Source organism: Talpa europaea (genome assembly GCF_964194135.1).
Source record: "Talpa europaea genome assembly, chromosome: 14".
In the NCBI taxonomy this organism is placed as follows: domain Eukaryota; kingdom Metazoa; phylum Chordata; class Mammalia; order Eulipotyphla; family Talpidae; genus Talpa; species Talpa europaea.
In genome coordinates, this window is record NC_140082.1 from 27843091 (window position 1) to 27858604 (window position 15514).

The window sequence follows — 15514 nt, forward strand, 5'->3', positions numbered from 1 at the left end:
CTCCTTCGTTTGGTGAGTATATGTTAATGAGTGTTATTTCTTCTTGAAGTATTGTCCCCTTGATCATAATGTAGTGACCATTGGGGTCTCTTTTTATCTTTTTGAGTTTGAAATCTGTTTTATCTGATATAAGTATAGCTGTTCCTGCTTTCTTTTTTGGTCCGTTCGCTTGTAGGATTGTTTTCCATCCTTTAACTTTGAGCCTATTTTTATCTTTTGTAGCTAAATGTGTTTCCTGGAGACAGCAAAAGGTTGGGTTTTGTTTCTTAATCCAGGCTGCAACTCTGTGTCTTTTTATTGAAGAGTTTAGTCCATTTACATTTAGAGTTAATATTGATATGTTAACATCTGTATTTGCCATTGTGTTTGTCTTTCCTTTGATTTTTATTTATTTATTCTTTTAATAACTTTTTTTTTTTGGCCTTCTTTCATTGTTATTCGTCCCTCTGAGGTTCTGGCTTTAGGACTCCTTGTAGTATTTTTTGGAGTGGGGGTTTAGTTGCAATGAAATTCCGGAGTTTCTGTTTGTCTGGGAAGGTCCATATTCTTTCTTCAAAGAGGAAGGAGAGCTTTGCGGGATAGAGTATTCTTGGTTGGCATCTCTTTTCTTGGAGTCTGTTGACTATGTCCCTCCACTCTCTCCTTGCCCGTAGTGTTTCTTCGGAGAAGTCTGATGTCAGCCTGATTGGTTTTCCTTTGAATGTTATCTGTTTCTTCCCTCTTGCCAGCTTCATTATTTTTTCCTTGTCCTGGATTCTAGGGAGCTTTACTATTATGTGTCTTGCTGTATTTTTCCTTTCGTCGTGGAAGTTTGGTGTTCTTCTTGCTTCTTGTATATCAATTTTCAGCTCCTTCTTCACATTTGGGAAGTTCTCTTCAATTATCTCTTTGAATATTTTCTCTGTTTCTACATCTCTCTCCTCTCCTTCTGGTATTCCTATAACTCTTATATTTCCTTTCCTCATGGAGTCAGATAGTTCCCGAAGTCTTTCTTCGTTCTTTTTCCTTCGTACTTCTCTTTCCTTTTCTGTTTTGGTTCTTTTTATTTCTGTGTCTTAAAGATTACTTATTCGTTCTTCCATTTCATCTATTCTGCTTTCATTGCTTTTCCCAGAATTCTTTAGTTCTTCCATTAATTCTTTGATCTCCTGCATTTCTTTTACTTCCCTCTTTAGGGACTCAATTTCTTTCTTCTGACCATTGTTTTCCCTCTCTAGGGACTCAATTGCATTCTTCTGATCGTTGATTATTTTTCCCTTATCATTGTTTTCCTTTATGACTTCTGTCAGTTTTTTTTTTTTTTAATAGAGGCATGTTTTTCTTTATTTGTTTGCTTGCTTGTTTGTTTGTTTTGTTTATACAAGCACTGGGTACAGTCAGAAGCGCGGGAGGGTGAGAGAATTCACCAGAGCCAGAGTGGGGAACAGAGCAGGCAGAAGGACCGAAGTACACTGCTGAGGGGAGCAGCGGGCGGCAGGAGAGGTCTGCGCGCCATGTGGGACCCTCCACCGGTGGCCGGGGAGCAGCCGGGGATTGAACCGGCGCCGCAGAGGCTGCGGGTAGCTTCGCAACCCAGCGCTCTACCGCTGCGCCACCGGGGAGGCCCGACTTCTGTCAGTTTTTTAATCACGGCAATTTTAAATTCTCTTTCTGGAAGGCTCAGAAATTCTTCCAAGTTATTGTCTTTGCAATCTGGGGGCTGGCTTTCTTTTTGTGGTGTGCTTTTTCTCTGGAGAGTTGCTAGGTTGCGTGTGGTTCTTCTCCTCCCTACTGTCTGTTTTCTAATTTGCCGTATGCGTTGGGACACTGTGTTGTTGGGACTGGCCGGCATCTTGGGTGGGCTTCTCTGTTCCCCTCTGGTTCCTCCAGGAGTCATCTGTCAGTTTCAAGCAGTCTTTACTGGAGAAAGGTCCCTGTTCTAAAATGCCGATGTGGGGACACACTCCCCTGTGCGCCTGGTCTGCCCCGGCGGTGGGTTCCTGCTCCCCTCTGGGCTTGGACTGCAGGCCAGAGGGGGTCTGGCGTGGGCGAACTTCCCCCGCTCACCTCTGGCTCCTGAGGAAGCCTTCTGCAGGTAGTCTTTACTGAAGAAATGTCCCTGTTCTAAAATGGTGATGTGGGACACACTCCCTGCGCGTCTGGTCTCAGGCACACTCTTCTGCGCGCCTGGTCTGCCCCGGCTGTGGGTGCTCGCTCTCCCTGTGGGCTCAGACTACTTGTTCGGAAGGGGCCCGGTGTGGGCTAACTCCCCAGCTGGCCACTAGCTCCTTCAGGAGCCTCTGCTGGCTTCAAGTCACTAGGTGGCGCCAGAGATCTCTCCTAGAGCCCTTGGGGAGCTGATTTTCCACCCCGTGGGACAGGGAGCAGAGCGGGGATGGTAGGGTACACCTCAACGGCTTTGGGGTGCTGTGTCTGCCTTGTGCCCCACCGTCGTGGGGAACCCATGCCCCTAATTTCGTGCCCCGGGTCTCAGTTCCAAAGCCCTCAGTTCCAGGACGCGGGCTGTAGCCCAGATCAGTGGCGCGGGAATGGCGCCTTTTGAATCCCGCTCCCCTGCCCGGGCGCCTTGTTCCTGCTCACTCAGGGAGGGCCTCCGCCGTCTCCCCGCAAGCCTAGGTCGCAGGCGTGGGGACCTGGGCAGCTGCGATCGGGTCCGGATCCGCCGCTTTCCGCGCAATCTTACCGGGCGGCCGGGGCTGTGTGCTGGTGCTGGTCTCCTCCTGGGGGGCGGGGCTCTCTTTAATGGCGCCTGGAGCTCACCTCCGCTGCGGATCCTGCAGTGTTCGCCTCAGCTCCCGTTCACGGGGTGTGGTGGCTGAAATAGTTCCTTTCCACTCACAGTCCCGCTTGCTGAGTCCGTTTTTCTTGTTGGCCGTTTTGGTTTGTTGTTTCCCTCCTCTCTGCCGGTCGGAGAGTGCCGACTTTGTGGGCGGGGGAGGGGAGCGGGGTTCTGCGCCTCCCTCCCTTCTCGTCCTCTTTTATGGCAACTTTCTTCTTTGGGCAGTTTGCTGGAGTCGTCCGTTTATCTTCCGTGTCCCAGTTCTCACTGGGACCTGCCGCTTTTCCTCCCTATTAACTTTTTTTTAATGGGAGATCTTACTCGCAGCGTCTCCTCGCTGCCATGTTGGAACACAAATCCTCTTAGTTTTATAAATTAGTAGACCTATAAAAAGATTTGATGCAAAGTACATTTTAAAAATAAATTTGCTTCTAAAATATTAAAATGACATATTTCCATGGACATTAAAATTCTAAAAATATGTTAATATGAATATATTTTTTACAAAACAGAAAAATGATGCTTAGTACATATTCACATATGTGAATTAGAGATTTAGCCACATCTAGTAGTCTTTTCTGAAAAAAATTTATATAGTCTTATTTATATTTTTTATAACTGCTTACAATATTTCATCAAAGTTGAATTTTATGCTAAATAGATTTAGTGATTGACACTTTCAATGAACTCTTCTCCATAGGATATATTTTTAGCACAAATGCTGTTCTACAGGTGCTGAAGTAGAATGTAAACTCAGAGCACTGCTAAATGAAGGATAATCTCAAATCTAGTTTTGGCCATCTTGAACTATGTGAATAGAATATACCTAATATTTTCTACCAATATGATTATTTTTGTCTGTTCAGAATACTTGTCTTTAGCAACTTGTTTTATAAATAAAACTTATTGAATAAATTGATCATTTAAATTCTTCTTAATGTTTTGTTACATTTGTTTACAGCAAAATTATAGGTTTTCTCAATTCCCTTCATTTCTGGTTGGATAATATGTATATCCAATTAAAAGTTAAGGATTCTATCAAACATGTCAATTTTTTAAGTTACAATTCAAAATTAGATCCGGACAATGTTTTACATATATCTGACAAACATGGCTTCCATTGGTGGACAGAATAGCACATATTGCTTTATTTTATTGTTTCTTTCAGTCTGTGGATTGACTTTTTCACTGTTTTGATAGTGTCCTTTAATGCACACAAAAATAGCACATAATTTTGATACATTAGCAATTTAAAATGTGCACCTCAACCAATTCTAACTATATTTCTCTCCTTAGGTTTCTAAGATTAATAAAAATATTTTTTATTAACATTGGTTTACAACACCAGAGGTGATCCAAAGGCATAGTTTCACTGCTCAGATGTATGTTACCATTCCACACCCACACCATGTCACCCATAGTACTCCAATGTAGCCACTGGGTCCCCTCCCCACTTTGCTCTATTCATCCCCTTTTCCCTCCGGTGACTTCAATTTTACAGTCAGGTTTCTAGGATTTGTTTTTATCCGACCCTTTATTTTATTTCTTTATATCTTACATCTGAGTGAAACCATTTGGTATTTATGTTTCTCCTTCTGGCTTCTTTAATTTAGCATAATCCCCTCTAGTTCCATCCAAATGGCAAGACTTCATCTTTTTTTTTTTCTTTATAACTGAGTAGTATTCCAGTGGGTATATATACCACATCTATACACTCATCTGTTATGGCACACTTAAGTTGTTACCATAACTTGGCTATTGTGAATAGTCTGACAATGAATATAGGAGTGCATATATCCCTTCAAATTAGTGTGTTTGCATTCACGGGTAGATACCTAGCAGTGGAATTGATGGATATACTACTGGAACTCTTGGAAGTCAAGAACGTGCCTTTGGGGCCTCCCCTGGTGGCGCAGCAGTTGAGTGCTGGGCTAAGAAGCTGCCCGCAGCCACTGCAGCGCTGGTTCCATCCCCGGCAACGGTCCCACATGGCACAGCAGACCTCTCCTACCACGCCTACTGCTCCCCTCAGCAGTGTATTTCCTCAGTCTGCCTGTTCTGTTCCCCACTCTGGTGAATTCTCTCACCCTCCCGTGCTTCTGACTATACCCAGTGCTTGTATAAATAAATCTTTAAAAAAATAAAAAAAGACTATGCCTGTGTGTTGGTCTCATTACATTTAGATAACCAAGGGTTCTTTTAAAAGGTTCACAGACTTGTATATTTATTTTCTTTCTTAGATTTGGGAAGGTTTCCTCTATTATTTCTGTTAATAAGAAGTCTGTTTCTCTTACCCTTCTGGAATAACCATTATTCTTGTGCTGCCTTTCCTAATGGAGTTGGATAATTCTTGAAGTGTCTCTTCATTTTTTCCTCTTATTTCCCTTTCTTCTATGTGGTCCTTTGCACATTATCTTCCTTGAGGTCACTAACTTGATCTTCCATTTTGTCTATTCTGCTTTCATAGCCTTGTCCAGAATTTTTTATCTCCTCTATTCAACTTTTTTTTTAAAGATTTATGCATACAAGAGCTGGGTACAGGCCAGATATGTAGGGGGGTGGGGGTTGAGAGGATCCACCAGAGACAGAGTGGGGAACAAAACAGGCAGACTGAGTGAAATACACTGCTGAGGGGAGCAGCAGGTGAGACAGGAGAGGCTGGCCAGGGATCGAACTCGTGCTACAGAGCCTGTGGATTGCTTCACAGTGCGGTGCTTAACCCATTGCGCCACCAGGAAGGCCCTCCTCTATTGAACTTTTAACATCCTACAACTCTGTTATTTTCTTCTCAAATCATTTGTTTTGTTTTTTTTTTCAATTGAGGTAACATTGATTTACAACACTGTATGTGACTCAAAGGCATAAGATCACATCTCCTCAGATGCATCTCACCACACCATACCATCAAGGTACCTTCAGCTCGGCATCATAGTCAGCTGTGCTCTCTCCCTTGTTTGCCCTCCAGCCACTCCCCATCTTGTAACATCAATTCCACATTCAGTTTTCTAAGGTTTGTTTTTGGTTTGGTTTTGTCTGATGCTTTGTTTTGTTTCTCTATATTCCACATATAAGTGAAACCATCTGGCATTTGTCTTTCTCCTTCTGACTTTTTTCACTGAACATTATGTTAATTGTAATTGTAAGTGTTCATCTTTTCTTTATGGCTGAGTGATTGCATTGTGTATGTACACCACATTTTTCTAATCCACTTCTCTGCTATTGGGCACTTAGGTTGTTTCCATGACATGGATATTGTAAACAAGGCTGCAATGAACATAGGAATGCATATATCCCTTAGAATTAGTATTTTTGCATTCTTCAGTAGATACCTAGGAGTGGAATTGTTGGATCATATGGTAGATCTATATTAGAAATCTAGAGCAGACACCTTCATAATGTTTCCCAAAAGGGCTGGATCAGTCTACATTCCTGCCAATCGCATAGGAGGGCTCCTTTGTCTCCACACTCTCATAAACACGTGTTGTTTCTTACCTTTTGATCTGAGTCATTCTCACAGGTGTAAGGTGATATTTTATGTTGCTTCATGTTATTTTGATTTGCATTTCCCTGATAAGTGATGACGAGCATTTCTCCATGTGCCTGTTGACAATCTGTATGTCTTCATGGGAGAAGTGTTCACTTCAGTCTTTTGCCCATTTTTTGATTGGGTTATTTGTTTTCTTTTTGTTGAGTTGCATGAGTTTTTTCTATGTCTGGGAAATCAGTCCTTTGTCAGATGTAGGATGTATAAATGCTTTCTTCTATTCAGATAGGTGTCTTTTCACACTTTTATTTCACTGTGCAGTATCTTAGTTTTTTTATTGCTCTTGCTTCCCTGGCATTATAGACAAATTCACAAAGACATCACGTAAGCCAATGATGTGAAATATTTTGCCTATATTTTCTTCGATGTATTGTAAGGTTTTGGGTCTTATAGTTAATATTTTAAGAATCAAGTTACAGTATTAACATGTCTTTTATTTTAAATGTGTGCACCTATGAGAGAGATGACCTTTTCCTAAAAAGAAAGAAGCCAAGATTAACAGGCAGCATGCCTTCTTCTGGTTCCTTTATATTTTTCCTGAAGATCAAAATTAAGAAAGAAATTGTAATTTTTGTTATATGTTATGATTTTGTAATCTTAGATTAGCAGGTTTGTACTTTTCTTTGTTTTTTTTTCCCCCTTTTCCTTTTGAAGAGTAGATGTATCCTCTGTTTACTATTACAAACAGATTGAGGATAGTGATTTGTGATTCAGTAGCATCTATACCTGCAAAGGTCCTGACAGGGAAGCATGTGAGGGGCTTTATGGGACCCATCAGTGACAAAGATGGACACTTGGATACAGCCCCTTTGTCTACTGTGGAGAGCTTCAGCTTAATGAAGTGGAATGAGAGGATGAGAAGTAGCTAAGCCAATGGTCTGCTCTGTAAACACATTCTAGGTGGGAGCCGCCAGGGTCCAAGGGTTGACAGTAATTTTGTGAATTATAAAATGAAGGGCAGAATTTCAAGCACTAAATTTTAGGTATTTAGTTTATAAACATTCTTGCCTATCACAGGATTTTTAGGAAGAAACATTGTGGTGTTTTGTCTGACTACAAAAGAAAGTTCATTGTTGAAAAATTTAAAAACTCAGAAAAAGTATGAAGGGAAAAATTTGTGATCTCAGGTGCCCAGAATGGGACTGATTAATCTTTAGTTCCTTCATTGTTTCAGCATGTCCTGCTTTTATGTATTTTATTATTTTTAATAATGTAAAAATGTCTCATGAATACAGCACCATAGTAAGAGTTAGTACCTTGACCACTTCCTGGTCCACACAGCCTCCAAGGAGTAAGAGTCTCCGGATGACCAGCCCCAGCAAGAGCACAAGAGGAAGAGAGAGGCCCTCGTGTGCTGAGAGTATTTCCTAACCTGACACAGTTCCATCCCAACCTTCCTGGGGAAGGAGAGGGGCTTAGGGAGTCCTTTGTTACCTAGCGTTCATTAAGTACACTATGCCCAGCCAAATAAGAAAGACTGTGAAAAGGGTCTATTCAGGAAACATTTTGTTTTTAAGCATATGACAATCAAACCTATTCAGGAAGTAAAAATTTTATTTCCCCATTAATGTTGTCATTTCAGGAATTCATCCTATCATTATTAATGCTATCATTTCAGAAATTTTTCAGTGTAAATAGAAACAAAAAATTACCCATACTCACCACAAGAGGTAGCCATATGAACTTATTTTTATATTTCCCTCTATTCTTTTAAAAGTACTTTTCATTGTCAAAACGATCAGGACTTAGTCCTGAACAGCAGATATGAACCAATGCTAGCTGGAAAATTAGTCACGAAGAAATATTAATATTTTTGTTATATAATTGATTAAACTCTTCCTTCATGACTTCAAGTTTGATGACATCTGAGGAAAATCTAACCTCCCACTTTAACCCTACCTCCAGATTATAAACAAACCAACTAATTTTTTCTAGTATTTCTACAGTTTATTTTTAATATAACCTTCTTGTCCCTACAGAACAATGGGATCATTAGTGACCTATCCCACGGGGGGCCATGCAGAATAACATTAAATTTTTCAGCTAAGTCCAGCAATAAGTTATATGGATGAGCAAATATTCCACAGAGCTGAAAGTCAGTTCTATTTTTTAATAATCGTCCTTGAAAACTATCTCAAACATTGTATACTCCCTTAGAAAATAGAAATTGATCTTTTTTGGTATTAGGATCTATGTCTCATTCTCTCTCTTCTGCTCCCTATTGCATGTATATATACATACATACATACATTATACGTGCATAAAGACATTGTATCTAGATATACATCAATTGATTTACCATGCTAAAAGAGGGATTAATAAAGTTTGAAGACATTAAAATCTATCTCCAACAGGGGTCGAACATGCTATCTTTCTACTAAGAACTACTCTACTTCCTTCTAGCAGTTTTTACTAATTTTTATTTCTTTTTCTCCTGCTATCTCACAACTTTAACTTTTCCCTTCTATTAGTAGGTCTCCTTCACTTTTATTCTGTGTGTATTCTTTCTGGAACTGAACAATGCTGGAATGTGAAAACACTGCTTTCTTTTCTTACACAAACTAATAAGTTTTGTTTTCTTTTGTTTGTAACACAGAAGCATGCATGCTCTCAAGCAGTCATCTCTTCCAACCTTTTAAAAACATGTAGACTTAGTATTGGGGGCTGCAGACAACTAGAAATTACTGGCTAGGTGAGGTGGGTTATTATATTACAAAAGGGTGAATGGGTATACTGTGATTTGTCCTATTTGTGTTTGGATCACTTGCATGATTCTTCACTCACAGCAAAACTTCAATAAATATTATATGCATGGATGGATAAAAATATACAGAAACCTTTAACATGGCAAAAGAGAAATCATTTTCTCCCTTTCCAAACTTCCTGCTGGCCCATATAATGGGCAATTTTATCAAAACTCCCACCTTCCTTGGGAACAGTGGGGAGAAAGTTGCTGTTTGTGCCCCACTTGTCACTGGTTCTTCACTATGTTTGGTGCTGTGGTGGGAGACAGAAGTTATCATTGTCTTAGACCTGGTGAACCAAGTAGAGGTTGATACTCATAAAGCCACATCTCTTTTGACTCCTGGGTAGTGCTCCTCTGCAGCTGCATGTGCGCACCTTTCAGCCCTGATTCTGCCAATCTACCTGTGTAGATCCACAGCCTGTCATCATCCCATACCCTGTCTATGATCCAACCAGTTTGCTTGTTCAACTTAGGGAAGTAATGGCAAAAAGCTCACATGCTACATGTCCAAGCCCAGCAATAAAGTCATAGATTGAGCCCCCACTCCGATCCTCTTGTGTATATGCTAAATTTCAGAGCCCAGGAGACAGAATGGTGATATCAACTGGCTCTTCAACACCATTCATAGAAATAACTCACAATCATAAATGTCAAAGAACATATGAACAGAATGCTTGTATTGTGAATGTGGAGAAAGAAAAATGTTATGACTGCTGAAAAATTGTCAGTGTGTATTTTTTTAAAAGTCATGGAAATTGCATTGTTGCATTTTCTTATTATAAAATAATATGTTTCCATTATGAGAAAAACATAAAAAGGGAAAAGATTGCTAAAAACCCCACCACCGAAAGATAACTACTATTATGCATGTAGGGTTACAGGTATGCATCTGTGCATGTGTATACAGTTTTTCTATAGTTTTACTAAAATGGAATTATACAATTATTGGCTATTTTGTAAATAACATTTAGTTTTTCCCTAACTAAAATTTATCTTGCAACCAAGATAAATTACAGTATAATTTTAATGCCTGCATGATATTCTATGGCATGATTATATTATGATATATTTAACAAATCTCTATTCATAGAGCCTCATGTTACAACAATATTTGTAACAGCAAACATTGTACAGTAAACATTGCTGTGAACATCCTGGGTTTGTTTAATCATTATTTGAAGTTAAATTTCTAGGAGAACAGAAACTGCTTCAACTGTTTCTTTGAAGCAATCATCCATGTTGCCAAGTTCTATGTATCTTTTCACATCAATAGATTCCCATCATATTAATGCCTTCATAGTATTTTATAAGAATATCATAATTTATTTAATCAATACAAATATTTGAGTTATGGCCAAGTTTTTTCTGTGCTATTGTGAGCAGCACTGTAAAAAAACATCCTGGACTTGACTGATTATTTTCACAGAAAGAATTCCTGAGTAGACCAAGAGTAAACAATCAAAAAACAGCCACACAGCTTTTAATTTTCCTTGCAATGCTATTCCAAATTCCTACCTGTTAAAGGTAATTAACCATTTGCAAGTCACAACATTTCTAGCCTCATGGCCTGTCATGACTGTCTGTCTCTTACAGGATCAGGTTCTGGATCTATCTGAAAGACCCAACCCCTTTATGTCTGCTTTCCTGCACCTCATAGGAGACACAAAGGTTTCTTCCATGACCAATGCCCAAAGCCTCTGAGGTTTCTGGAGTTAGCAATGGGTATCAAGTTGGAAGCCCATAGCTCCTCTTTAGAAAGTCATTTTCGAACAATAAAGTCTGGGATGTTTTTGTAGCAATTTCCTAGTCTGCTGTTTCTTTGGTTTCTTTCATTTTCATTTGTAGCTTTGGACTTTCTAGGTTGAGAATCTGGTGTTCTACACCACCTATGGACACAGGAATGGGGATATTACTTCTAACCAAGTTCCTAATTCTTCCCTGAGTACTCACTTGAATATATTTGCTTCTGTAAAGCTTTTTTTGGTAGGGGGGAGGGGGGGAGTGTTAAGCATGTTTGCTTAACAGTGAAGCCACCATAGGTCAAGATATCCAGCATATGAGCCTCAGAGTCGTTACAAGATGATAATATTTTCCTATTATTGAGAAATGCGTGAAAAATCACTGCAAGTCATCATTCTGTTGCAGAAATCAATGCTGACTGATATTTATTTTCAGTTTCTAAATCTCTTTCCCTTCTATTTCCTCTGCCTCTCACCTGGAGCCAAACTGAGGGAAGAGAATGGAGCTGCTAAGCCTGGACCAGAGGTTTGAATGGTTAAGGGTGGGTTAGAGGAAACAGTTTGGAGGTAACTCCTGAGGGAGAATAAGTCAGGTACTCAGTAACAGTTCTGCCTCCAGGTCATCAGCCTAGTAGTCAAAAGAGTTACATCAATATTCATTGACCTCCAGACCTCATCTTCTATGCTCTCAAAATCTCTCTTCAGGTTATCTTATTAATGAATAGATATAGAGATCAAATGGGATACATGGGGGGGGGTGTCCCATAATATATTTTTAATCGTGGCAAAATACATATAACAAAATTTACTGTCTTAACTATTTTCTGATACATGGATCAGAGATGTCACTTACATTCACATGCTTGTGCTGTCTTCATCACATCCATCTACAGTACTCTCTCTACCTTGCAAAACTGAAACTCAGTAACTCCCCTTTCTCATTCCCTGGAACTAGAGAGATGATGGTGCCTCTCCTTTCTCCTGCACTTAACCACTGCTGCTCATCTTTTGATAACAAACCTTATGGCTTTTCCATGCTGTCTTTCAATGCTTACTCTAGCCTCATATTACAAATATTGTTAGTTGGGGTCAGTCATGGTGGTTTGCCTGTGGCAACCATGTAGAGACAACCCACTCTGATTAATTTCATTTCAGAATTTTCCTGATGCCTTTCCCAGGGTGCTAGTGTTTCTAGTTCCCCAATGCTCAAACTATCTAGGTTCATCTAAAGTTAGCACCTAATCCCTGACTTTACTCCAAAAACATGATGCACAGGGATGTGATAAAGTCAAAGGACAAAGGTAATGTGAAATATTAAAGAGTTTACATTAGCATTTGTTTAGAGCTTCCAGGTACACTATACTATTTTCATATAGTCACATTTCATTGCCCCAACAACACTGTAAGATAGTTATTATGACCATCCCATTTTTCAGAATGAGGAAACTGAAGCTGAAAGATTAAGTAACTTGGCAAAGGGTATGCAAATAATCAAGGTCTTTGTCTCCAATTTATCCAAGAAGGAAGAACTTAAAGTAAAAAAAAATACACCTACATGAGTAATATAATGACTTCCTTGAAAAATAATTCCCAGTGGTCTGACCTATTGACCTTTGACTTATATTTTAATTTGGGTGGGGAGATTTAAACCTAAATGCTTTGTCTCAATTTACGTGGTTATTTGAATTACAGAAACCTTAAAAACTTGCTTAAATATTCCCATTTCTTCTCATCTTGTTTTCACTCTCTTATAACTCATGATAGATCTTTATCTTCATTCCTAATCGTTAATTTAATTGCTCATTGGTCAATCACAGAAAACTGATGTTCTTTTTCCTCCCTAAATGGTCCTGGCACATAGCAGGTCATCTCCAATTTACTGGCATTGTTCTCATTTCCTGCACAGCAATAAATAAATGTACCACATTTTAACGTGGTAAAATCGCATTCTGTCCTCTTTCCCTTTCAAATGCCTTCCGGCACCCTTTACTTTGTAATCACCCCTTTCATCCCTCAAACTCAGTATAAATGCTTACTTTAGGGACAAGTCAAAATTACAGGGAAATTTTTGTTTTTATCACTCATCCTCCCTTAACTGTACTTTTGACCTTGACCAATTTCGTGTGAGTTTTTCTAGAGTTTACTCCTCATAAGCCAGACCTGGAGTCAGCTGTGGGGCTCTGTCTGCAGCAGCACTCAGCCAGGAGGCCTCCCTCTTCCCTCCCAAGCACAGATGGTGTGCTCAGTGGGGGAGGAGCCCAGCAGATGTGAGCCACAATCTTCAGGTTGTGGGGGAGGCAAAAGGCCTGTGCTCCAGGAAAGCAGAAAATGACCCATTTTCAAATCCTGGGCTCCTCGAATCTAGCAATGGGCAAGCTTGTTCTCAACGAGGACCCTATTTCAAATATAGTGCAATGTGCCGAATTCTAGAGGGATGTGGGGTTCCCTCCTTGCTTCATGCTCTACTCACCCATCATTAACTCTGAGGGTCTCTGTCTGAGGGAAACTTGGTAAAATCAAGTGGAAATTTTCTGTCCTCAAAACTCTATGATATGTATTGTCTTGTCACCAAAGAGTATTTTGGTATACACCTGTCTGCAAATCCTAGTGTAAAGAAACCACAAACTTGGCCATTTTACATCATAAACTGTATGGATAACTGATCTGCATAAATAGCTTTCTAATCCCCAGGCCCCCTCCCCACCACACCCCCTACACACAGGCGTGCACTGAAACCACACCAAGAATTAAATTTGTGATTTTGCTTTTCTTCAATGCCAAACACTTAGTCCTGGCTATGAGTTTCCCATTCTTCTCGTGTTCCCAGTTCTTTGCTGATTAGGCCTTCCTTCCCCTATAATATACGCTTTGGAGACGGGAAAAATAGTAGCTTCCTGTTCCGCCTGAACTGTTTATTATGTTTAATTAACTCCTTTATGGAGGTTTCTATTTTTATTGGCCAGGATAACATCTATATTTGAAAACTGAGTTTTCAGTGATGGTTGAATTCTAAACCATTTACCAAATAGGTCTGGTTTTTGTGATTTACCTCATGAAAAAGGACAGCCTCTACCTCCTCTTACCCAGAAGACAGCTCACAGGTGGTGGTGGATTGTGATACTTGAGCACAAAAGACATTTAAATTCACACTCTTAAGGTGAAAAAAGCAGATCTGTCACTGACAGTTTGTGATGTACATGTGACAAGGAGGAAGAGAAAACAGTAATAGGCAGGTTATGTTTCAAAACATAATAAAAAGTTAGGATCTAATACACAAAGAATTACCGTGCTTTTAATGACTTTCTTCATCTATTATGAAGCAGGATTTCAAGAAGTGGTTAGCCAATATGTCCAAAGTTCCTGGTTCTGCTGCTATGTGTCTTTCCTGAAATTAAGTCTGACTTAGACTAACACCTGCTCCCAGCTCTGAGCTGTGATTAGAGAGATCTTCATGTGGACTGGTCAGATGTGGATAGCATGTCCATCCCGGGAGTCAGCCCTAAGTCACCAGGACTGAGGACAGTAAATGTAGATCACTTAGGAAAGCATGGGTACCAAATGAATGGAGACTGCATATCACACAGGCAAGATGGTGAATGTGCTCTAAGCCCAAGTCACATCTGCAGCTGTCTCTGTGGAATAGAAGTTGAATGCTTTGCTCATAATGCAGCTTTATTCTAGAACTTCTGAGGCATATTTGAATTAAGATTTGTTCTTTCTCCTGTATTTCCTTTTCAATTTGCAAGCTACTTTGAATAATGCATTTTGCAAAAGAACCAATTGCAGAATACATTTCCTTCTTTGTGGCCTTGTTAAGAGAGAACTAATCCTCATATTTTGACAATTTAGTTCTTGTGAAAAAATGTAAACTGGTAAATTAACATTAAAGACTTGAGAATGTGGGATGATCATTTCTCTCTCTCCTAACTTTTTTGTTGCCCCTCCAGGCTGCATCTTACTAAAGAAAGCTTTTGCTATTCTCCTAACCCTGTTAGCCTGACCTGGGGCTCCCTCGACTGCAAGACTGCATGATAGGCCCAGGAGATAAGCTCAGATGCTCGGTTTCTGTCCTCTACAAGAAAGCATCACCATCCTTCTTTTCTGGTATCCAAGGGCCCATGCAGCATCCCCAACTCAGCAGGGGTTGTGACAAAAAAGATGCTAAGGCACACGAGCACCTATCATGGAAGGAACAGCATTAAAGCCATCTCCACTCTGTCTGAAGAGTCGAAGCCTGCAGCACAGGAGAGAGCCCTCAACAGCACCACACAAGGCAAAGGCAGTGCCTCCCAAGGGCCTCCTGATCTTCAGAACAAGCCTCCTGGTGCAGCAGAGTATTAACTACTAAACTTGCAGGCAGCTACTAATGAGCCTTTATCTCACTGAATCTACACAACCACTCTAGCAGAGAGATGCCAGCATTTTATCCCTATTGTACAAAGAAGCAAATGAAGGAAGATGAACTAACTTACCAAGGGTCACACAACTGGGATCCAAGTCCAGTCAGCCTAGAGTAAGTGCTCAGACATGTAACCACCATACTTCCTGGCATCTTATGTATTATGGACAGAAAGAAACTGCAGTGATTCCCAATAAGACTCTCAGCTGATGAATCATTTTAGCAAGGCATTGATCTTGGTGTTGGAGAAGGGAAAGACTGAGTAGTGGGGTATTTTGGTCTGTTTGTTTGGTACTTCTGTAAACCT